The 26881-nt window shown below is 40.3% G+C and overlaps 1 long non-coding RNA gene across 2 annotated transcripts in view; it reads right to left on the bottom strand.

Annotated features, from left to right (window-relative positions):
* Positions 1 to 1450: 1450 nt before the first annotated feature.
* LOC137608751 (uncharacterized) overlaps positions 1451 to 26881 on the bottom strand; it is a 42393-nt gene continuing 16962 nt past the window's right edge. The window contains exons 3-5 of one of the 2 annotated variants that reach the window (XR_011038227.1): positions 11846 to 11915; positions 3721 to 3783; positions 1451 to 3559 (exon numbers count right to left, since the gene is read on the bottom strand). This is a non-coding gene — a long non-coding RNA (uncharacterized lncRNA). The remainder of the gene's footprint in view (positions 3560 to 3720; positions 3784 to 11845; positions 11916 to 26881) is intronic. The other variant, XR_011038228.1, reaches the window with a different exon arrangement.

Here is a 26881-nt window from a genome sequence, read left to right as displayed (position 1 = left end):
CTCCACACATTCATGCCCACACACACATAAATATGCACACCTCTCACATAGTCTGTGCTGACTCTATGCGCCGCTCTCACCAGCAACCACAGGTCTTGCTGATGGATCGGATAAAGAGACTTAAAATAAATACCTTCTGGCCTCAAGCGCTCCTCCTCAACTATGCCTTACGTGGAGAAAGCATAGACTCCGAGCGCCCTCTCCATTCAATTCCCTGACCTTCCACTTATCCACACACCTCCAACTGAGCCATCAAGTTTTCTCCATGCCGAGACACTGGAGTGCCGGAGATGTGTGTAATTCTTCAGAGCAACCAAATCTCCAATTTTCATGCATGCGTGTGTCAGAGTGTAAGCACGTATGTGCACATGGGGCTTTCTAGGGGAATTTCTTAGATGGTGTTGCCAGTCCAGGCAGTCCCCGACAATTGGGTGTCATTGATCGTCAAAGACCTGCTCGTGCTAGCGCCGGTGCTTCATGAAGCTGGGGAATCCTCGTCACGGCAATCCGAGTCATCCATCAAACCAATGTGATATGCATGGCACCCAAATCCATGGACTATTTGTGCCCCCCGTTCCCTAAACACTTACATATTACATGCACAGAGACTGAATTCAATGCAGTCTATTCACCCCAGTTGATTTTGGAAGCTGAACCTGTTGACATTTATGCTGCAAATCCAACCGCAAACTCAAAGCTCACGACCACAAGGACAGTATCATCCCCTCTGTTGCTCAGACTGCCCAGCAGTTTGTGTGTGGCGAGGCAAACCAGGCATTTGACTTCTACTGTTTGAATTGGAATAGACTCTTTGCCGGTCCTTCAAGTATATCCCCCTCCACTTCCTACACCACTACACTGTGCTAACCGGAGCCAAATAAAACACAGGCTAACATAATGTAGCAGCATGTCAATAGTGAGCCCTGTGGCAAGACTGAAACTTAAACCGCTCTATGCCAGCCATTAGACAAGAGTAAACGCAGCTACAATTTCCTCCAACGAGCCCTTATGTTGTCCAGCACACAGCGTGTGCGTGTGTGTGTATGTGGTTGTGTGTGTGTGTGTGCCAGCAGCAGATTGAGTGGTGTATCCTGTGTGGCTGTGGTGTGCTCAGCGGGCTGGAGAGAAGTCCCAGCAGGGGACTACTTCTCCCTTGGCCCACGGGCCACCGCACTTCATCAATCTCTCCACTGGGAAAAGCCTGCCACTGGATCGCAAGTGTTTCACACACAAACAGACACGATTGAGCACACTCAGATAGATGAAGTGAAAGCAGACAACCTCAAGTATACAGGATGAAGGGATGGACGTACGATGTTTGGAAATTTTTGCCAAAGACACAGAATTGGTTTGTGTATGTTCTAACATTTATTTTCACACATAGTTCCATGACCAAATCATTCCAAATCAACAAACATCTTTTTACAAACATTTATTCATCGTGTTTTATGCATTATTGTTTTAACATCCATCCACTAATTAGTATGATTTTTAAAAATGTCTTACCTGTTGTTTTATTCAGTTGTTGCTTCCAAGTCTTTTTAGTTCTTCTTAAGGTTGCTCACAGAGACGGGTCATTTTAACAATTTTCGTTCAAGCATGTTTGGATAAAATCAACTTTATTATTAAGGATTGATATAAAAACATTTTTAGTAATTTTGTAAAGTAAATCTTCAATAAGGCGTCAGCACAAGTAATTTATTCAGAAACATCAGCTGGCAAGACTGCACATTCATCTCCAGAAATAAAAAGAATTAAATAAAAAACCTTTGTATAGGAGTGTTGTATTTATAAGCATTATAAACGGAAGGAAATCATTTGTTTGCATGTTTTATTGGATGGTGTGGTGTTAATCTTATTTGTCAGATACAGTACTTGGGCCCTGTGAAAGGGTGTGTTGACAGAATGCTGGTGCTGATTTTTTATAACTTTATATCATGATACCAGCAAGGTGAGAGGTGTGGCCTTTGTGGTCTGACATAACACTTCTTGTGGCAATTAATGCTATTGTCACTAAAAATGTATGTCAATGTCTGCGTGATTGCATTCCAGTCTCACACATTTACAATGTGGTTTGTTTTGTTTATTTTCATCACCTCTGTTGCTATGGCGAAAGGGATTCTTTCTCTCTTTGCTTGGAGACAGTTAAAAGGAAGTATGAGAACAGAGAGGCACATATAAACACATATGCTAAGGCGTAGCTCCTGACCTCATGAGGTCTGGTGCACAGATTCAGAAAACGTGAGAAATAGTCATCCTCCTCTCCAGTTGGTAATGACTCCAAAATGTGATAAGCATGTAGAGAATTTCTCGTGGCTCAACAGGAAACAGGGATCCCCTCTCACTCATTCACTGGCCCTATGCATTCTGCATGGCTAAATTTAGCAGTCGTTTGTGCCAATGAAAATCTTCTGGATCCGATGCTGATTCAGACATTTGTACACTATGCTTTCATGTCAGGGAACAAGAGAAGAGGAAGCAAAGGTGTTATATTATGTGAAAATATTACAGCCTGCACACGGTATACATTGAGCAACGGGTGAAGAAAAAAAAGTTGTCAGAACCAATGACAGAGTTTTTCGGTCATCTATTCCAGCTACTCAGCTTTCGTCAGTTGAATAATTGCTTTGTCAAGTCAAGAGGAAGCTGTGGAAGGAAAGACAGAAATAATGAACACACAAATGGAACAAAGAGTCGGAGTGGGTGCAGAGAGTTGGTTTACAGTGCAATCAGCATTAAGGAAATTGGTTTGCACTAGCATTGGAGAGAGAGAGGCGGGGAGAGGTGATTGATGCTAAGCCAGGCTAGCAGGAAGGAAAAGGAGAAATTAGCAGCAAGCCAGGGCACTGAAAGCTGTCAACTACTTCCTGGTCAATCTGGGGTGTGAAGTAGGAATCCACTGCCAGCCATCGCATGCCACTTCCACATACGCACATGTAGAAATTCTCACATGTATACAGCACATTTACAGGGCTACAAAAACTGTACTCTTCAGTTATGAAACCTAAGTGGATCATCTTGTTTTGGGAGTGTTGTCATCACCAAGAAGTTTTATCATAGTGTGACTGGGCTCACATATTTCTCAATTTAGAAATACAAATAAATTCACACACACACACAGTCATATAACACACCGCATTTTGGCAATATTCAATCAAAAAGACGACACGTGACCCCTTTCTTGATCTCTGCTCTCACGCCTCTGCACACGAGTCTTTAACAGCGCATCAGAACAACTCAGCCTAGTCTCCAGGGCACTGTGTCAAAACTTGGTCCGAGGATGCCAACTATGCAGCCACGTCAAACCAATGACAATAGCAGGAACAGCATGCATGCAGTGTAATTAAGCAAGGCAACAGAGGACAGGCACGGAGGAGGAGAAGACACAAAGATGCCCTTGATACTTGGGTGTCGGCGTTGACAGCATTTCCTCTGACAGCTTCATCTCGTCGGCCACCACAGAATCCCTTACGTCTCCTGACATGTGCTTTACTCATCCCTGCCTCGTTTCTCCGTCCAACTTGACATGACGAGGAAGGAAGGATGGTAGGAAGGAGAGCTGGAGATGGATGGAGGGATGTTATGATGGCCAGGGCTTGTAGGTATCAGCGCTCAAAAAAGGAGTTCATAGCCCAGAGTGGGAACATTTCTTTGCATTTGTGAGTGCAAAAAAATGTTTAAGAACTACGTATGTTAAATTAAATGTAAATATTTACTTACAACGTTGGCTAAGACAATAGCCAACCTATACATCATTGTCAGGCATCCAAGCTCAAATCTCTCCTGCAAAAATAAAAGAAACTGTTCGTTTGGCAAAAAATAGTCAGATCATCAGCAGACCAACAACAGGTGACATCACAGCTACAGTATGTCACATCCTCCAAGCCTGTCCCCTAATTTATACATTCTTTGCTGTTCTTGATTCAGACCACAACCTCTGCTATGTTATTTTATATTTTTGGCCCATAATATGTAAAGTAACTTACTGTATATACAAGTAACTGTTGTCTATCACATTTGTTTTTTTGTTTTTCACTTCTGAATCTAGGTGTTTATCCTGAGATAGTAGTTTCTTTTCATTTTAATTATTTATGGGGGGCAATAATTATTAGGATCTAGACTTGCTATTGCCCGAATGTTGTAATTAAAGTTTTTCAGTGTTGCAGTTCAACTTTAATTTGCCGTTTTAAGGCCAAAAACTACAATACATTTTTGGGGGGTTGTGTCTAAAGCGTTATCGTGTATGTTCCCAGTGATAAGCACTATCAACCACTTTGGATATGAAAAAAAAAAGTTGTGACATATCAAAGACTGCCCACACTTCAGTACACTGAAGGTCAATGGAATTTTTTGTGGCGCTGACAACATTTAACAGTTGCATTTAAAAAAAAATCAATAGCTACATCTTTGCAAAAATCAATGTCCTCTTTAGCCTGGGTAAACAGGCCCTTAACAATGTTCATGGGGACTGATTCTTTAGAAGTTCCAAAATAACTGTCGTCAGTGCTATCGGTATAAGGCAAAAAAATTTCACTGGTATGAAGAGCACAAAAACAAATCCATTTACTTGCACTGCATTGCGAAGGAGGCATATATCCCAGTGATGGTTCTCAAAATTAAGTTAATAATTTTTGCAGGATTTGATAACAAAGGATTTCTTCTTCTTTAATGAATCATGGGATGAATCATTTAAAGAGCTAAGAGAAGCAGAAAAAGAGACTAGCACAGGAAAAGAAAACTGGTCATTCCGCACAGGCGCATCTTATGCAAAGCTTTCCATTCTTCTAAAGCAGGATTGAGTTAATGTCCCTTCCCTCCCTCTCACTCTCTCATCCCTCCCCTGCCCCTCCCGTTTTGTAGTGACTCGCTGGCTTGATTTATCTGATGGAAGGAATTCTGCGCAGGGCTCTGGCTCTGGTGGTATCCCTATACTGTAACCTTTTACCCCCACCAGATGTTCCTCTCTCAAAACACAGAAATGTTCATCCCCAAATCCCCGTATAAACATATCAAGTGGTCGCAACATGTTTACGTGGGCATCAGCCGACAGAAGTGACACGATTGTTGGGGATCTGAAAGGGGTTGAGGAGGTCAAGGAAGAGAGGAGCAGAGAGAAAGACAGACGGATGGAGGTGTTGGACATATGCTCACGCCAGCTGATGACACTGGGATGACCTGAAGGAGTATGGGGAGATCGGGGGCAGAAAGGGGTTGAGGACTCCCACAAATGTTGTAATGGTTGATACTTGGAGTTCAACAGTTTGCCTGGATGTACACGCCTGTGCTGATTTATTCTATTCAAGCTTGTTACACAGAATTATCCTTTAAAATGTCTTTCTTTTCTTTTTTTTTTGATTCATTGCTGAACTTCCAGACAAGGGGTGAAAATAATTTTTGGTGATTGGGAAAAAAAAAAAAAAAAAGGAACAAAAAAAATATTTTTATAAGCAGGATGGATGGTTAGAAAAACTTAGATGTGCAAGATATTGTGCCAATACTCTATTTAAGATATCACATGATTTAAATGTGTGTCATTGCAATACTATCTCAGATTGAATTGAAAGACCTTATATATGACATACAATAAAACTAGAAATAAGACTTTTAAGTGTTAAAATTTATGTTTACAGCTTCAACATTATCCATACATTTCCAGGCTTTTCTGGTATTTTTTTCTCACTCATTTCTTCTTTCAGCTGCAATGAGAATATGTTAAATATGTAGCATGGTACCTAAACCTACATACCTACTAGCAGTAGGAATGTAGGTTTGGGTACCGGTAAACTTTCACATCTCAAATTTGATTGCATCTGCTGGGTTAAACTGAACCAGGCCTAGGGTTGAGGTTCAGGTTTTGTTTGATTTATTTTGACCTCTCAAACAGTATTAGGGTTCATTTTTATGTCTATGCCTACTTTAGCGTGTGGGTTCTCCTCATCAGGAAGGAAACACAGCCGTCACCAGCAAGACACACGGGATGAGTCGGAAAGAGGGATAGAGACGATGATGATGACAATCCTAATAATAATGGTGGGGGTAAGCGATGTCAAGGCCCTGACAGCTTTGACCGCCTCAGCCAATATTTGTCACTTTCAGCGCGCATGAATTCTTGATTTGATGTGCTTTAATTGATTCAGCTCAGCCTGGCACTGCCTGTGAGACCGCACCACCCCACCCCCACCCCCACCCCACCATTGCAACTCATCACCCCCTTTTTCTTTCTCTAGCGATCTTCCCTTCCGACGTGCTATTTCTTTATCTCTTTTCCTATCTAATACAGGCGTCTAGCCGGACTCAGATGAATGGATTGGGGAGGGGGGGTAGTCAGCGATGCTGCCCTCTCTCTGACCTCCTCCATGACACGATGAGCCCCAAATGGTAGACATGACAGAGGATCAAGTGCTTCAAAGTAAGCCAGGCGGAGATAAAATCCAACAGGCCCCTGGGATGATGAACGCAGGAAAAAGCCATCATGTAGCTACCTTGACACCTGGGCTTTGGTGCTCAGGTCCAACACATGTCACATTATGTGGCCAATACAAAGAAAAGGAGAAGAGTCATCTGTGAGACTAGTTGGACTTAAGCACTGGTACATATTGTGTAGCATTACTCCGCCTGTACTCATAATCAGAATTTGATAAATCAATTTTATTTCATTTTATAATAATCCTATTTAAAACACAGTCTTGCAGATATTGTGACTCTCTATATGGGTTTTACTTTAATTCGTTCTCAATCTCCTTTTTTTTTTTTTTAAATAGTCCTATTTATTTTTTCAAATATTTGGACTGGATTGAAAAATAACACCAACAGTGCCATGTGTTTGTTACCATGGTGTCGAGACCAAGGTTAAAACCTTTCTACCTTTCTCGCAAAGTATGTCTTCACTGTTGCTGGGGACATTTACCTTGGTTGTTCTAAAATAACCCATGTCCAACAGACACAGAGAGAGAGAGAGACCGCCAAAATATATTTCTTTTTCCTTAATAATGGCAGAAGTGTGCAAGGTTTGAATGGTTCCCACTAAAGTGATGCTTCCTTTTCTTAACCTTGGACTCAATGAACTATGAGAGAGGTGGGGATCCATCAAAAACGTATTTTACAAACACCTCTGTCAGTGCGTGTGTACGCGTGTGTGTTTGTGTGTGTGTGTGTGTGTGTGTGTGTGTGTGTGTGTGTGTGTGTGTGTGTGTGTGTGTGTGTGTGTGTGTTCCATTAAGGGTGGTGGTGGTTACAGAAAAAATTCAAATAAAAAAACAGAAAGAAAAACATGTAGAAACCTCATGTTGGAATAGTGTAATAAAGGTCTTTGAACATGGTTGCGGTCTACACTGCTTCAGAAAACATAGTATTAGTGTCTTATGCAGCACAACACCCACCTATTGTGCATGTGTTGAAAGCTGGTAAATTTCCTATGAATCCCTTTTGAACAGAGTGAAAAACTCTTGAGCCGCGTAGCTGAAAGCTCCTCCATATATGTAAAAAAAATACCACTAATAAATATGAAGATGCTTGCATGCTTTTTTACAGAAAGCACAATTTTACTTTATCTGTCGTTTCATGTCCAGTCTATTCACATAATATGTGATACCTTTAATCTCGAGCCAGGTGCCCCCTTTTTATGATGAGCTGTGGGTAACACTCAAGTGGAGAAACGGAATGAGCAGTACTTTCTTTACAAGAAAGCACAAAGGGTCTGTGCAGAACCTGTTAGCTTAAAATTTAAATGCATACTTGATTGCTCTCATTGTGAGCATACAGTGATATCCTGCCGTGATGTTAAGGCTTTCTTGGCAGATGGTAAAAGCCTGAGGAATAGTTTTTTATTTTTATATTTCATTTTTTTCTATATATGTTTATATTACTATATATATTATATACACACACACATATATACACATATATCTATGTCTATATATGTGCACTTTTGAAGTTTGGGCCTAACCACAAAGGAGCAAGTTACAGATTTATTAAAAAGAGCATCTTGTGTTTGAAGCCCCGCTCCACTTCAACCCCCCACGCATTATGTCACCGTGCTGATGTCACATTGATTATGCTGATCGTAAACTTCCTTTGTTTGTCCCTTCTTCCCTACTGTCATTCATACATCTGCAGAGATGAGCACAAGTCACACTAAAAGCCATCTTTTTCATGTTTTCTGCATTTTCAGGTCACGCTGCAGATAACGCCAGTCCCACTGGAGGCCTGGGCAACTCCTCTTTTCCTTCGCACTCTGGTATATTAATTGCTTTTTAATGTTTCCCTTCTCTCCTGAAAGTTGTTGCATACCAACAAATCAACAACAATAAGGTTCTTTTTAATGTTGCGGGCCACAACCAAGACTAAAAGGGTACAGCCACTGAATAATCCATGTGGGGTGCGTTGGAATGGAAGCTTCAAGCTGGTACCAGAAGAATTGTAAAAGGAGGCCATTTGGCTTTCTTTCTCCTTTGTCCCTAGTGTCCTGTGATCCCAGCTGTGTGCTTGTCATGAGATGGGACTTTGGTGTGAGCAAGGATGGAGATCCAGCTAATCCAGCTAGCCAGATGAAGCATTGTGACATGCCTCCTCGCTCTTAAGCCATGACTTTGGGCAAAATTACTTTTTTTACCATTCATTATTAATCTGCACAGTTATGAAGAGTAAGCATCCAGCTCTAAAGAGCCTTTTTAGATAAACTGCAACAAACAATTAAGCTGGAATTATGCTGTAAAACATTACATATTAAAAAGCAAAATCGGAAAATGTTTATCCTGTAACTACCAATAACTTGCACGCCACATTATGTATTTTGTGTGTGTGCGTGTGTGCGTGTGTGCGTGTGTGCGTGTGTGCGTGTGTGCGTGTGTGTGTGTGTGAATAAAGCTGGAGCAAAGTAATAAATTCATTTTCCTGAATAAATGTAAAAGTCATTTATATATTTCATTGATGGGGATTTATTTTTATTGATTTAGCTTTCAAAAGCGCTTTAGAAAACGAAGAAAAAGTTGTGCCTTATATTTGACCTACTTCACAATTCTGCCTTGAAACTGAACTACTTAGATAAAAAATCGGGCAAGAGTTTATGTCATAAATGAATTTGTTTTAGGCTTAAGCAGTCCTTTGAAGGCACCACTGAAAAATTTCAATGCTTGAGCCGATAACCTGTATGACTTGCTGCTGGCTGTAACATGAATCTTGCTCATAGCAGCCAACAGCAGCAATGGTGGACATAATCAGATGTACTCACAATTTTGAAATGTGAAAGAGGTTATCACCTAAATGACATAATCAGCAGTCTTACTGCTACTGATGACATCCCACAATCAGTTGTGGCTGGGATTTCCTTAGTATTTCTTGCACTCACGTGACCAATCACGTGAGTACAAGAAATATTTTCTGACATTTACTCTCCAAAGATTAAACATGAGGTCTGTTGTCTGTGGCTTTTCTCCCTAAGACATACAGAAAATGGCTGATTAGCTTCAACTGAAAAGATAATATTCTGTATTGAATCAAATCTACACTCGTATCTATTTTGCATGTCTTCATGAAAAGACATGTTTGCATATGCACACCAGAGAAGCAACACTGCATTGAGTGAAGAACGCAAAAGGGGTGCAAGGGGGGTCATCAGCGAGTGTTTGGAGCTTGAGTTACAGGCCCAGCATCTGCCATCCGGCCATCAGGCCCTCATATCCATCACTGGCCGATGGCGTGGTGCAGCCCGGCATTTGTAAAAACACCCAGAGGAAATGGAGTCTCTGGGCCAGACAAGAATAAAATTAGCTTGATGACTAAGTTCCTCCTCAGGTCCCAGCGGGAATAGAACTCTGCCATTTGTTTTCATTACTTCCCTGGGCTGTATATGGAAGGACGTGTGTTTGTGTGCATGTATATTTAGAGTAGAGGGTGCATGTGTTTGTCTGTGCCTGCTTCTACTCCTGAAAGTACGGCACAAAAACAGACGTTTTGTCATTTCCAGTACTGTATGTGTTCAATCAAACATATTCCCTCATAAACGCACCACTTCAATTCCAAACCTCTGTCTATGTATAATATCTGAGCTTGGTCTGTAGAGGTGACATTACTATTTGGAATTGTTCCACCACCCTTCGTGGCATACAATATTGGCTTCGTCCACTTTATTTCATCAGCCTGAGGATATCTAATAAACACGCAAAGGTAATAAAAATTGATTTGCTCGCAAATGCGTTTCCATTCATTTCCAGTGTGGTGACCTAACCCAACTTTTGCTGAACTAAATGTACGACCGGCTCATGTTTTTGGTGCTTAATATTAATGTTTTGTCACTTCAATCTAAGAACTTGATTAAAAATACATATTTCTCAAAATGGATCCGTCCATTCTTGGTCAAAAGCACATAATCAATTCACTGTTTGATTACAAGCAATGATGAAAACAAGCAATACGTTTGCAAAGTACAGATGAAAGACAGAAAATATGACCCAAAAAAAGTATGTTAAACATGAAATCAGTAAAATGTTTTTAAATAAAAGAAATAATTATTGTCGTCTGCAGCGTTTGAAGAAATTGGCATTGAAACATTGATTGGTTGCTATGTTAATTTGCCAGTATATGCCCACAGCGTATTAAAACAGACCTTGTTTGAATTTAAGCACAAAATGCAAACAAGAAACTGGAAAATAAAGAAAGACACAATAAGACTGAAACGTGTAAACAGTATTTACCGTTACCAAGCTGCGAGAACACTCCTGAACCTACGTAATGCATTTCTCTGCCTTCACTGCTTTTCATCATTTTCCCCGCTCTCTGTCATTGTCGTACACACACACACACAGAGAGAGAGAGACAGAGAGAGAGACAGAGAGAGAGAGAGAGAGAGAGAGAGAGAGAGAGAGAGAGAGAGAGAGAGAGAGAGAGAGAGAGAGATAGACACCTCTCAGATTAGTTCCAGCTTTTACCCAGGGTGCCTGTTAGAGCTGACGTGAAGACATCTTGTACTTCTTTAAAGCATGTAGCATTAACACCTTTGCCCCCCTGTGTAAACCCGAAGTACTGACCCACAGCAGAGGCTGGTAACCTACAGACCTGTGTGTGATTGTTGCAACAGCGCACAGCAGTGGTTTTCAGTCGACACTCCACAGGAAGGAATCAGGAAGGTTAGGGAAGTGGTGATGGAGAAAATGAAAGTGTGTGAATATAGCATGTTCTTTGGAAGGTGGACTTGCTAAACAGGTTGAGATCCATGGGAGGAACCAAAGGTGTGAACAGACAGATTCATGCTGTATGTGGTTCAAACATTAAAATATTTGATCATTCCATCCCAGTCTAGTGTAATCTACAATAGAAAGAAGCTCTGATCATTCTAGAGATTTTTTTTTTTTAAAAAGATTTGTCAGCAGACAACAATTAGCCTGCTAAATAGTTTTAGTTGAGCTTCAGCGTCATTCTTCAACTTACAAATGAATGAGACACACAGGACATTAAAATCTCAAATCCTTGTACTGCCTAGTGAAACAATATCCAAGCCCATCAGGTTAATCCAGATCTCTCACTGAAAATATTTTTAACAGAACTTCTTCATGCAGAAAGCAAACTATCATGGGGAAAAAACCCCAAAAAACCTCAGTTTCCAGTTGTGTGGCTCATTTATTAAACTGGAATAGGTGATTTTTTTTTACTTGACTGATAAATGCACATTGAAAAATAAATAAGAACAACTGAAAATTCTTATGAAAACTGTAAACAATGATAATATTTATTAATCTGGTAGGAAGGATGATTCTGTAAAAACACTGCAGTTGAACTTTGCATTGCTGTTAGCTTCATTCAAATTCCATCCAATCACAAAGCAGAAACAAAGAGGTTTATACTTTATTACCTGAACAGAAAAAGTATGACGATCCATGGGGAGACTTTAGGCTTTAATATCTGATGTGTTTCTGTGTCGCCTGGCGTAAAGAAAGTGGACAATCATTACAAAATGACCACATAACGTTTTTCAACATGCAGTTCCAGAGAGCGCAGATGACGGAAGAATTACGTGACTTCCCAGAAGCACTGCTGCCCAACGGGGGGGAAGTGATTTTCACTAATGTATCTGTGTTGTGTCCTTGTCCTCCCACGGACAGTTCGCACACCAAATGGAGCCCTGCAAAAAGTTGGGTCAAGGCTAGTACGAGAGAACAAGAAAAACGAAAGACGGGAAGAGGGAAAGAGTTTCACAGTGACAAGGAAGTCAAATAAAGGCAAGCAAAGCTCCTTTTTCCCTTAGCTAAATGTACCCCTGGGAGACGTAAGGGAGGGTAAGAGAGCACAAGAACTAGAGAAAGGTTATGAACCATCAATACTCCTGCAAGGCTCCAGATTTACAGCTACCAAGCCCTAAGAGCTCTGCCATGCTTATTTCTACAGCCAGTTAAAACAAATTGCAGCTATGTTTCAATCACCCACATCCTCCTTTTGCTCATCCGCTCAAACCGAGCTTTTGGCTGCTCTAGTATTAGTCTCTCAATTACTTCTCAATAAATACTTTCCTCTTGTGGAAAGTCCCCTCATGCTGTACGTATGTCCACACTCTCCACAACCACAAGTGCTCCATCCGCTCCCTTCTTCCCTCATGTCAGCACAGTCTGGGGTCCAAGAGTTTGCTTTCATTTTGTCATCAGTGTGAGACTTTCATCACTGGAAAGCTAACAAGTCGATCCTTACAGAAAAGTCAGAGTTATCTGCTCTTCTTTTTGATAAATCATCTTTTCCAAAAGCAAACAAATGAAAAACAAACTTCCACTCGGAGTGAAATTCCTGACCAACATTGAGGAACAAGAAAGTAATTAATATTTTATCTTTTCTACGTTTGACTGCAAGTGGTTGTATAAAACTTTTGTAACCTGATACACTGTTCGATTTGGGTTCAAATGAGAGAAGACAGAAAAGAGAGAAATGTGGGGCAGAAGGAGCGAGGCGGGGGTAGAGGATGGACGGGGGGCAGCTATGGGGTCACAAGAGTGTCTTTTTCATGTTGCAGATTAGAAGCAGATGTCACTGTGTCATCACTCACCCCATAGCCCCACCTCCATCTCTACAAAGTCATAGTACACATGTACTCACTCACACACACAACAAAAGGGTTTAGGAAAATTTTACAGTGATCTCAAACGCTCATGACCATCATCATCATCACTGCACCACAGTTAAATTAGCCACATCCAAGCCAAAACGGATGAAACTGACTTGCGTGAAAATATATGAAGCTCTGAAGACTGATTCTTGAACCATGAGTCCTAAACAACGGTCACAGCTGAACGCATCCTTTAAATGAATCAGTCAAAGCAATTAAAAAATATGAGCTAACCATAAAAGGAACACATGGACAAACACACAATTTCATAAAACATTACAGGAATACATTTATTGTAATGCAGCTGCAGGAATGTGATGCACAACGTGGAACATTACGGACCTTTTGCTCCATGAAAGTTAATCTTACTCTAGATTTGCACTTTTTATTTGTGCTGGTGGATCAGCTTGAGATTTTATTAGGGATGAATGGATCTGATTACAGCTGCGACAAGGCATGAGCAAGATAGAGCTTTGTGCATTTCTTTAGAAGTCTGGCATGAAGGAGGGGAAACTGTTTCATGAATGAAAAAGCAAATCATGAATATCTTTTTGAATGAAAGCTGAATCAAACACCTTTACTGTCGTAGTACTGTGGGTTTGTTATGTGGGTACTGGATCCAAGTCACTGTTTCCAACACCAGCAAGGCTTTTGCATGATTCCCAAACTTTTAGATGAACACATAACATCAACAAAATGAGTTACTGTGACTGTTAAAAGTAATTCCTGTCCAGAAATGCCCATGATCATCGGTTTTTGGGACCTCTGATGTTATTATCCATTACACTGATGTACCATAATGCTGCATCTCTCTCTCTAATGGTGCAATCATGTCTCAAACCCACCCCCAACACTGACCTCAGTGCCATGAACCTTCCAGGGCCTTGAAGTGGTCCTGGGCTGGAAGATGAATGATGTGTCTGAGGAGCCTCTGTCTACAAAGAGCTTATTGGTTGTTGGGACATAAGCCTGAGATCGTTGTAACCCCGAATGCCCGACCATGTTGCATGTATCAATGTATGAAAATAAGTATATAAAACTTTACGTGAACCAAGACTCTAAGTGTGGAAGCAGCAGTCGTGGTCTGCTCGGTCTTATATGAGCAGAGAGGTCTCTTGTTGTTGTGCAAGAGGACAGGAGCCTGGAGGCTCCATTAGAGATAGCTGTGAGGACTAAAAGCTGTAAACCACAATGCTTATTGTTCCTGACAGAAATCACACTGGGGCTGTGAGTATGATCATAGCCGCTGAAAACATCCCCACATCAAAATATTGTTTTATTATTTTGAATACCACAAGCAGCTACTGATGGTGGCAGATGTTTTCTGGTGGGGGTCAGAGATCTTAACCAGATGTCAGAGGTAACTGTGAATCAACTGTTACTGTAGGCGTCCACGCAAAGATTTGTGGTCACGTGGAAACAACTTGTGTTTGTTGTTAGAAGGAAGGGATGAAGATTATGTGGAGAATCAGGAACATGTTTGCAACTTAAAATAACAATTGGAGAAAATATTATCTATGAAAGAAAAGGAGGATGGGAATTAGACAATGGAATCCTGCTGAAATAACACAAAGCACAAAAATGTCAATTAACTGTCAGAATGATGTGTAAATTCTCTTATGCTTTAGAACCAGACATCAGGTCATAAATAATAATAATAAACACATGTGATATGATCACAGATCATTGGTCCAGGTCATTAACACAAAAACAGATTCAGGAGTGTCACTATAAATATGATTTTAAAAAGAGCATTCCTCACTTCATAGATGTGAGAATGCACTTCATGAGAGCATATCGAGAATTACAGCATTAGAAAAACAAATGCCACGTTCTCACATGCTACTTGTTGAAACAAACCTCGCCTGAAAGGCCAGGAAGAGAAAACATGATGAGCTAAAAGTTCTATCCACATCTGTGAGCCATTCATTTCCAGTACTGATAATTCTTTTGCCAAAGAATAAATTCTTGCATATAAGAAATGGATTTGTTTCATAGTGTTAATAAATATGTCTAGATTAATCATTTCAAACAAAAATGCAAACAGAACTGTTACAAGAAAGTGGCATTTGACCAGAATTCAGGAAGACAACACCAAAGTTTAGGTAGTAACCTTGAGACAGCCTGCCTGTGAGTGTGTGTGTGTGTGCGTGCGTGCGTGCGTGCGTGCGTGCGTGCGTGCGTGCGTGCGTGCATGCGTGCGTGTGTGTGTGTGTGTGTCTATGAGATCACAGAGTGCGGACAGTTGAGGCTCCACTGTCCAAAGCTGGGGGAGATTTGGAGGCGCTGCTGCTGCAGCAGACAGACTGCTGGAGATTAAAGAACCTAAGATAAACAGACATTTAAAGAAGTTCAAAGACGGCAATACAGCAGTTTTTTATGAGAGGATGTCTGAAGATTGCAGCCCACTGCAGCACTTAAGAGAGGTATAATTGCAAAAAAAAAATCCTTATCTCATCATGCATGTCAGTCTATTTTACAGTGCTGGAGAAGTACGCCAGTTCAGAAAGGTAACCAAACTTCATTCCGGAGCGACGACTCTAAGTGAAGCACATACCACTGCTAAGAACATTACGTAACATTAACTTCAATAAATCTGATCTGGATGCACATCAAAATCGTAAATCATACTTTTTTTAATACACTTTTTACACCTGAGAGAAAAGCAAATCCTGGTTATGTCAGCTACACAGTTCATATTTTCAAATCCTGTTCATGGCTATATAAGTAACACTTTAAAAACAATAAAAGTGTTATCCACTAGATTAAGATCAGATTATTCCATAGATCTATAACACACTGTACCCATGCTAGATGTAATAAATATGTGACGGTTTTACATCCAAAATATGGATTATATTAAACTTGACATTAAATAAATCAAATATAATCCTTACCTGACAATGCAAATGAAATATTAGTTCGCTAATTAATTAAAACCCAGCTCTGGGGGGAGATATAAAACCAGGACATATGACATATATACATATACATTTTTACACAGATCAAGATATAAGGAAGGTTCCAGAATTTTCTACTGAAATTTTGGATTTGATTTTCTTAAAATAACTCCACTCAACGTTTATGTTGAACTTTTATTTGTAGCCTAGTTATGGGTAAAAACCTAAATGTAAAATTCAGTTTTGTGTCCATAATTTAAGTGTTTTATTTATGTTATCAACCCACTGACCTGTTTCTTTTATTCTCTATTATAAGAGAATAGCATATTGGAAATGCGTAGGATTGTTTTTTGGCCTTGGCAGTGGTATGTAATCTACTCAGCACCCTTCTAATTCTTTTCAAGCCAGTTTTATGAACTGACCAGAAAAACCCAGAATGATGCCACCCAACATGAGACTTTTGTTGAGATTTTTTTTCTAATTTCGATATTCAGTGACAACTGAGTTGAAGATTTCTGCAGCAAAAACATCCTGTGGTATCCACTAATAGTGTGTATTTGGAATCAAGGGGTCAAAATCATCCAGAGTTCTTGTCTTTAGTCTTTATTTTCAGTGACAGATATAAAAATTTCACAAATCTCCCCACTGTGGGACAATAAAGGTTTTATTATTATTATTATTATTATTATTATTATTATTATTATTATTATTATTATTATTATTATTATTATTATTATTATTATTATTATTAAAAACATTTCAACCATTACAGTCAAGTACCAATTAATTCACAAAATAAAGTCCAAAATATAATTTATGTGCCTGAACACAAACCAAATAATTCTTGTCTTGACCTATATTTAGTTTCAAAGGGTAACTTTGTCCCCTCTTATCTCCTTCACATAGCAACTGCATGCAAGCCCTGAGTGCTTTCTGAGAACAGCCCTAGAGCCCCAAGAGCCTCCTCTTCAATGACTATCTCCATGCTCTTGACCCAGCAGTCCAGCATGTAGATAGCCTTTACTATGGTAACTAATGCACAGAGGCAACATTTATCTATTAAAAAACCCCTGTCGAAACATTTCACACGCTACAGTGTATGGATTTCAAGTGGCTTGTTTTGGTTTCTTAGCTTCTGACATTTAGCTGATGATCCTAGTTAACAGTAATTGCACCAGGATAAACGTTCTGTATACGTGCAGCTCAAATAAATACTACAAAACAAACAAACAAACAATCCTTGATCCTTGATGTTATTTTTCGATTTGAGAGGTTTTATTTTACTTTATGAATCATGAGCTGGATATAACTGCATTCATCCTATGAAGAAATTGAAGTTCTCTATTAGAATGTTTTGTAATATTCATACAACATTATAATATAATGATTTGCGGGCTGTAACCTGCCATGTTAGCAGATATTACTTAATCAAAATGGAGCTAAAGGTCATATATTCATGTTTAATTTCTCCTCATTGCTTTGACCTGCAGCCGGATCATAGATTTATATCCCAAATCTGCTCCTTCTGACCTTTTTTAACCTTGATGAAAGACACAACCTTTTATGTCTATGCATCCCTTTAAGTATGCATACACATGTGCACATGTATGTTTTTCCACATCCACTCCCTCCCCTCTCTTTTCTTTTTAGCTCCTCCATGTTACTTTTCAGCAATTGAAATCAAGGTAATGACTTGGCAAGGAAAAAGAATGTTCTTTCAATAGATAATTAGGGAGATTGGTTTACCAGGGCCACTCAAAGCCTATTCAAATGCAGGGCTGAGGCTAGGCCTTGTCTGCTGAGCCCAAAAGGCTCCCAAGAGAGGCATTCGCCTTGGCTTCATTTCTCAAAGCAGGTGCCTGGCAGGTAGTCAATGGAGACGGCCAGTTGAGATATATAAGACACCCATCCCCCTGGACAGGGGGTCAACATCACAGGTCAGAGATCATGACCAGAGGTCACAAGGTCAATGTTTAGCACACAGGACTGGCCAGATGACTGGAAATGCCCCGTGGGCAACCAGCTATCAGGCTTCGACTGAAAGCGTGCAGGAAGTGGAATAGCTAATGTTGTTGATAGACAGCTACATAATATGCATACAGCAAACAGAACACTAAACCAACAGAAAGTCACTTCACAGCATCAAAGCCTTCATCAGGATAAAACAGCTTACTGCAATTGGCGTTCAACAGTCAAGATAAAATAGTTTTTATGCTTTTAGTTGAGGCACAATGTTAAAAGGAGTTTTAGTATATACAAGGTTTGCATTTTGAATATTGCATGTGAATTGATTCTTACAATCTGTGATATATACGTATGGATTCTCGCATACATGCAGCTACATTGCATTATTATTATTATTATTATTATTATTATTATTATTATTATTATTATTATTATTATTATTATTATTATTATTATTATTATTATACCAGATAGAGAACGGTTGTCCCAGTTCACAAATATACATTATCTACCCATGACAAGAGAAGTACAGTAAGAGGTCAGAGGTCATATACACTCTAATTTCTAATTAAATCTCAATGTAGGTTACATTGCTCAGCCTCTATAGACAAGAGCTCAGCTATCATGTAAAAGGATTAATCCTTCACATTTACTACTCTGTCAGCCACTGCCTCCAGAGACTCGCCACATTGGGCTTCCTGGCTGTACCCCGAGGGAAATGCTACATAAATGTCGATGCACCGGGAATCTTCTGCAGGAGTCACACCCATCACACATGGGCGGAACCCCACTGAGTTAACACTAGAACACGCCAGAGGTTTTTATTTCCTGTCTGTCTCTCTAGTGGTGGTGACCTGGAAATGCAGCAGTGATTTAGGGTGAGCTGTTCTTAAATATCTGTGAGCTGGAGCTTATGTGATATGCAACTTAATCTCTGTTATGTTGGCAAAATGTGCACACCTAATCTCCTCGTGATGTGCCTGTAAACACACACATGCATGGCAATGATTACAGAAGATACTACATCAATCAATCAATCAACTTTTATTTATCAAGCAGTATACAAAGACATTTCAACCCAAATCTTGTGTTGCAAACACTGGTTCCCTAAAACCTATCCTGCATTAGCATTTGTGGCTATAAATACAATAACTTTTCCAATATGCATGTCAATTTTTTTCTCTAATCAAATAGAAAGCCTGTGAGGTAAATATCTATTTTCTTACAGGCTGGCTGTTTACAACATGGGGGAGCGGCTATATAAACAGCGTGTAGCAAATGAGGAGTTTCTTTTAAAGTATCGGACCGGCTAGCATATGCTCGATATAGGAAACCCAGAGCATCAGTGGCTCCATATTGGCTGCAGAGGTCAGAGGCTAGGGAAGGTCAAAGGTGTCGTCCTCCTTTCTCATCATGAAGTGCATTAACATCTTCTCCTCGTCCCATCTTATCCAGATGGCTGATCAACACATAGGACAGATGCCTCATTTTGAAATATCTAAGGGATCCAAAATGTACCATCGAGAATAAATATGGCTCCATCTTTAGGACATCATATTTCAAAAGATTATGGATATATGGATATATGAGGAGGTAGATGGCATAAGTGCAGACTATGTCAAGCATGCCTCAATTGATTCTTTGTTCAATCCAAACAGTGTACTTTCTTTAATTTGTGTTTTATCCATTACACTAGTGAATCAAGGTAAAGCGGTAGATTTTAGAATGTACCGGTAAGTCAAATGGGGGGAATTATTAGCTGCGCTCAGGCTGGAGACACTAAAAATCATATCAATCAATCAATTTATCATACTAGTCAGAAAAGTGAGGCAATTTCTTCCAAAATGTAAAAAATGGGCACAAAAGTAAATTTAAATTTAAAAGAACTAGAAGAAAGAACTGAATTGTCTTCAGTCTCCAGAACTTTCAATATAGTGAACAAATAATGCTTGTTTTTAGATTATGAAACAGCATCACTGTTGAAATGTGGAGTCATTCATTCAGGTTGATGTTGTGAGTACTTACCAGGGCCCACTTGTGCGCCCATGTGGACATATGACAGGGTGTTGTAGTGCTTTTACAGCATTCCTCAACTCTTGTAAGAGTGTGTCCCATGACGGCCAAACTCACATGATTGATGTCATGGCAAAAAAAACAAAAAAAAACTGGACTGGATGCTTTGAAAATTGCAGGGAAAATATGCCTATGCATTTATACTACAGTGTTTGTCATCAAAACTTGCATTCAGTGCCTCTCTTGAACCAATCATCACAGCTTCCAAACAGATAACTCCGCCTCTCAGAGTCTAACATTAGTTTTACAACATGAAAAGCTCTTCAGGCATGCTCACAGTCAAACAAATGGAGCCTCTCCAAGCCAAATAGACCAAAGCGCCCTGCCGGGAGCTTTGAGTTGGCCCTCATACCGATTCTCAGGCATACACACACATTTTTGTTTGCAGAGAGCAACAGTGAGTCATACACACTCTCTCATACACACATCCGAATGCAACACATACGACACGCTACCCTGCTCGGAGAGCTCTGACTTGAACCTGCTGCTCTCACTCAGCAATACATAAATCACTGAGCTCTCAGCAGCGCTGCTGGCCCTCGGTGCCATGCTGAACTTGACTCCACGGGAATAAAAGTCTGTAACTGGATACGAAAACTAATCCAGGCCAGAGACAATTGCTGGCATACGGAGGCCCTGGAGGTGCTGATACTCCCCTGTGACGATATGCCATCTCTGTCATGAGACCTCTGACTTCTGCACTGAGGCGACGCAGGCCTGCTAGGTGCTACTGGTCAGTGATCGGAGAGACGGGGAGAATGAGCAAGGACATGAGGGGAAGGGGGGTGATGAAGACATAACCTGTCAAGTCACCCTCACCCTTGGTCTCACCATCTGTCCCTGGATATTCCTCGTCGCTCAAGCCTCACTGTCAGACATAATGGAGAAGTTAAACATTTGGAGGGTTTATTTTACCCTTTGTTGTTTAATGTCTATATTGTGTTTCTTTAATGTTTTCTGCAGCTGCAACACAATCTCCTTACGAGAATACACACATTAGATGGTACGGCTCTGCATTATGGTTGCTTTTAGTTAACTGATTTTACTTCAATGTTTTACAAGTTTGTGCTTTTGTTCAAGCAAATAAGAAGAAGATGTCTTCTGTCTTTTGCCACTGCACACACTCTTGTTTTTCAAACATGCACTTATTCAAATACACCCAAGGCATTGTCCATGAAAAAAAAAAAAAGCCGCACTCCTGTTTTAAAAAAATGGGTTGCGACAGTAGTGAATGTGGTGCTTTCTCTTTTGTTACATTGCAGGAAGACTGGGAGAGGCTGTTGTGTCTTAAAGCATAGTTGAACTTCGATTATGTAAACTGTGAGGGAATGGCGCTTCGGTGCGATGCTGGAGATTTATAAGGTCAAATTGCAAAAATGTATTTGGATTTCTCAGTTTCAAACAGTTGAATGGTGAGTCCAGTTAAAGTATTGGTAACCAACACAATGGAGCCCAAACAACACCCTGCTGTAAATGATGCAACAACCTTCCCTGTAATGTGGCAACCTCCCACACCCCTCCCTAACTGCCTAACCACTCTCCTGCAGTACGAGCCTCCATCCCCACCCGCAGTTACAGCTCCAGTCCTGACACCAGCTCCTGTAATACAGGAATGCCTCTGTACTCTTCCCTGCTGATAGCGACCACTGCTTCTCTCTGATAACATCAGGCACCAGGGCTCACACAGCCACGGGGCTCCGAGACACACTTTTATGACATAAGTATCTGGGACTGATCTGCAGCCATCAGCTTGATGTGCCCTCATCACATACTTACACAGACGAACAGACAATCGCTCTTGCTCTCTCTCATAACACACAAACACACGCTCACAGTCATCTACACACATATGCATTTCCCAGATTGGTTCCATCTAACTATTTACTCAACCTCCCATCATTTTTATTTTTGTGCAGATAGACACACAAGTAGATGTCTGCATTATGATTCAATCTTCAATCAACTTGTTTTTCATGGGGCTACAAATGTAAAAATACCCCTAATTCTGTACACTTAAATCTAACCATACAAACTTAGATGTTCTTGTCAACATGGCCCCTAATGATACTTAACTGTTTTACTGGATTGAACCAAATTTAGACTTATTCATGCAAGGATTAAAAGATGTATAGGTTTGCACCTCACATATATCAGCGCACACTTACAGGAACACGTACCCACAGACAATATCCGTATCAATCAATCACACTTCAAACTGAGGCAAAGTGACTGTTGCAGAGCCATATCACTGGAAGGCACAACAGAAAACAAATAGTATTCTCAAGCGGAGTTTCACACTGATGAGAAGCAATGATGAATGAAATAAAGTCAGCTAGCTATGTACTTATTCACTGTTACTTCCTGCTCTATTTGAAAAAAATTCATTACTCCTACAGCAGCATAGCTAGTACTATATCAGACAAATTATTAGATTATTTATTAACAGAGAATATGAAAATTCTGTATCTATTCTAATTTCATTATACTGTATACATATTTTGGGATTCCTGTGATAAAACATTCAAAAGTCAACGTCTAATTGTAAACATTTTCAAGGACCACAAAGAAAAAAAGCCCATGTTCATTTTTTGGAAAGCTCATTGTTCTTCTTGAAAAAAAGAAAAAAGTCTACAGGTGTTTGCTTAAAAAAGTACTTTGGGGAGTTTTCCCAATGAATGGATAGTCTGTGCCAGTCTTGCTTTAGGCCTCTGGTTTAATGTGGATGACATTAACAACCGTTTTATTGACATTTGCAGTCACATGTTACATCATCGGGATATACTGAGTGATGGGGAGACGATAAAAACAAAGAATTACCAGTAGCTTTTTTTAAGCTCAAACACTTTTTTATGTCTTTTATATGGTAAGACTTTCAGATTAATAATATGCTAGCATTCATTTGCTTGTAAATGTTAGAAAAAACATCCAAAAGGGCCAGTCAGACTCAAGATATTACATAAAAGCTCAAATATATACAACATATTGTACAACGGTGTCTATAAAGCAAGTCTGGATTTTAAATCTTCGTGTTTTGTCCACAATACTGACATATTTATAGCATTTATTGCCACTGTCTAACAAAATTTTAAAAGATCTCAGAAGATAGAAGAAGAAATGATATATTTTTACAGCCATACTAAAGCAGATGCATCCAGTTTACATAAGATATTGTTTGAACTGCTACTGGCTGCTCTGTGGAGACACCACAGATACCCTTTACTCCTCTATGACCCCAAATCACACAGTGTTTTCCTGCTGATGGACGGCGCCACTCCAGTCTTTCACATTGATGGTCACTCACGCAAACAAAAAGAAGGATGAGATGAGTTTCTCAGGGGAGTGAGGATAATAAAATCAGGGTGTCTGTGTGTCCTGAGCAGGGGCCATATTTGATGCTCTAACAGAATGAAGGTTTGGCGGCCCAGCCTGGCAGTCTTTTAGCTAAAGCAAGCAAATTTCTTTGAAGCCTGGCCACCTTGGCTGAAGAGCCATTACTCCCAGGGTTTTCTTTACATTAACCATGCTACAGCAGCACAAGTGCATTACAGGCTACCGCCCCAGCAGGGCCCGATTGTACTCCTGCTTGTTAAATATTACCCCAACAGAGCTTTTGATTTTATTGTCATTTTTTTCTCCCCATACCGTTTATCCTCCTCCCCTCCCCCGATCAGATTAGGATCGATTGCTTCATGGCAGGGCTGGCCCAGACATGAGGACTAGAACAGCGCTACAGCAAGATTGTGCTCCTCAGGCCCCGCCTTGGAGACTATTCAGGCGAGTAAATAGAATGATTTGCCCTTAGATGTCAAATTTCCTCCGAGACAAGGATGTCAATACCAATTAGATTGTCTGCAGTTGCCTTAGTTACACCAGCCTGCCCCGCACCACCTCCACCACCCTGTCCTCCTCTCCTCTAAAGATACGCTCGTTTTCTTTTAACATCTCACTCACATCTCTCTTTTTTGTAGGCAGAGTGGTGGTCTCGGCACCAAGCCTTTAGCCTCAAATCAGTTTTATGGCTGGCGCTGTGCAGACATTAGGCTAACTCCATTAGCCTCTCTGAAGGAGATGGCCTAAGGGGATACTGTGGGGCCAAGACGTTACTGTGTGTTTGTGTGAGTGTGTCACAGCATATAGTAAATATGTGGACATGTGCATACGTGTGCATGTCAGTAAGTGCACATGGTGAAAGGGTGAAGGGGTTACATTGTCTTACAGAGTGTTTTGGCATCTCCTTAAAGGTCACCGTCTGCTGGTCCGAGGAGGCAAAAGCCCAATGAAGCAAGAGCATAAACAAGAAAGAGAAGTGGGCAGAAAATGGATTAATGAACAAATGTAATTAGGATAAAGGGAGGATGGAGAGAGTGGGAGAGGGGACTCTGTCTCCACTTAGCATTGTGGCTGCTGCAGGCGCTTAAGTGCTAACATGACAAACAGATGTGGCCATGGCCTGCCAGACATATAGGGATGCACACTCACGCACACACAAGCGTGCAAATACACCTACAGTTACAAGAAAAAGGTACATGGCTTCTTTCTCTCATCTTCTTTTTTTAAACCTTTCTCAAAAAGAGTTTCAAGCATCCCGTGTACAAAAAAACTGATCATTTAATTTTGGAGGATGTGAAAAATGTGTGGGAAAAAATTTGTGGAACATTTTGCAAGACAAGTTTGATTAAGAAGTTCAGCTAAATTTTCAAAATTCATGATTGAGCTATGCAGCAAATAATCGATCGAATGTTCCAGCAGCTATGATTGGAAACAAACCACCTGAAGGAGACAAGGCAGGAATATGCTTCTGGAAAAAAAATGTCTTTGCTAACCTACAACACACATTGCTAACATGCAGCATTACAACAGATGTGTTGCTACACACAATAAACTTTTGCATTTTATATGTTTAGCCTCTGACGCATCACATCCGTCCAGCGATCAACACAGTTATGGATGTAGCGTCTCCGTGAAGTCTCTTTGTCTGCAACAATTAAAAACTGTTGCTAAGTGCATTATAGATTCCTGACAAACACCCATTATGTTGCTATTATTCAGACATTCTCACAGTTTGCACAGAATTTGTTTCATTATTATTTATACAGGGGATTTGACATCTTACTCTATCTTTTTCAGAGTTAAGTTACCGTTATATTGTCACCTTTTGCCTTTGTGATTGATTTAATAAGTTTCATCAGATCATCAGCACAAAATGATCAGTTGTGAGTTCAGTTTTCTACCAGTTAACAATAAATTCTGGGGTCTCATAATGTCACAACAGTTTGGAACTTAATCCATATATGTATGTACTCTTACATGGCTTCAGCCTTCATGCTTCAACACACAGCTTGAAAGTTTTAAGATACACAAAAATGAACGTCACAATTCGTAATGCAGCCATGTTTTCTCAATGCTTTCCCGTCAGAGAAATAATGTTCACAACTGGCTGACACTGTCAAAGTAATGCAAACCATGACCGGTGTTGCAAATCTCCTTTTTTAATATTTTTTCTTCCCTTTTTTTTTTTAAGGAAACATGCAGTCAAGTCGGCGCTGAAGAATAGAAACAGGACTTGCAGGACCTTACAGTGACACCTATTGCAGATGCTTTGAAATGGTTGGGAGGAATAGTTTCACCATGATGAGATCTGCGATTAGGCGGCCCATCTGCACCAGCGGGAGCTCCATGGCGTCCCCTCGACCTCCAGATCTGGTGTGCTCATAGTTCGGTGCTGGTTTGAAGCCAACACAAACAGTTCCCATGGCAGAATTTTTAAGAATTTTTACTAGATGAATTTCAGCTGGACTGTTAGATGAATTTCATCTGGGGATATTTCAGGTGTATCATGGAGTTCGGTTTTCCCATCAATAAGAAAAGGGATAGATCAAGGCAGAAGGACATAACAGATATAAGTCACGGAACAGGAGGAGCCAGGAGAAGTGAAAAGACAAAGACAGATAAACATTGAAGAAAGAAGGGGAGGAGAGACAGTGACAGCCATGAGACAGGAATTTACAACCAGATCATCAATTAACCACTCCAATCACAATGGATCAAGCCATTAAATGTGCATTTCTTCTAAACGACCTCCTGACTTATAACGATTGCGGATCATGAGCTCGTATTGATGGCTCTTGGAACACTGTGCAGTCCCAAAGTCTGAGAAGTTCGCTGTTTGCCAGTTAATTCAGCGCATGCGGTTAGGAACAAAACAAATCTCTGCCCTCTCAACTTACATGTGTCTCATTAAATGCAATCCAGTTATTTCAAGCTACAAGACTAATGTCTTGTGCTCTCAAGTTGGCATGTTTACCTTGCTCTCGTTTTTCTTGTGCTGAATAAGCACAGAATGTGACCATTAAATATATTGCTGATGGAGCGACAAGAGGAGGGAAACATCAATATTAAAGTGAACTGGAGTAACAGCCGGCTGTGTTACATGATAGGCTATCCCTGATGACGTCATCACCCGTGTAGATAAATAACCGGTGATGAATTTACACTAGTTTAAGCTCAGGTTATGATCGTAAGTGTGTTTCTGTGATTGAGCAATGTTATCTTGAATATAAATCGTGTCAAATATTGTGACCAAAAATTTTTGAGCTCAAGCTTATCTCTATAAATCTATTTGAAATTGGAAAAACATATACTCAGTTCCCTTCATCATATCAATTAGTTGTGGGGGAAAAAAACATGCAAAACAACCTTAGGACAATGTATATTCCATAAAATCCTGCTTTCAGCACCTCGGAAATTAGACCTAAACTCCCCCCAGTGGGGCAATTACACAATAAATCTTCACCATTGACCAGGTTCTGCTCTCTTCTTGCTTGTGACTGATGTCCCCACCACTTTGAAGTCCCCCGCC

The sequence above is a fragment of the Antennarius striatus genome, chromosome 15, assembly GCF_040054535.1.
Source record: "Antennarius striatus isolate MH-2024 chromosome 15, ASM4005453v1, whole genome shotgun sequence".
Classification (NCBI taxonomy): Eukaryota; Metazoa; Chordata; class Actinopteri; order Lophiiformes; family Antennariidae; genus Antennarius; species Antennarius striatus.
The sequence above is the reverse complement of the archived record's forward strand: the minus strand, read 5'-3'. Positions and strand labels throughout refer to the sequence as shown.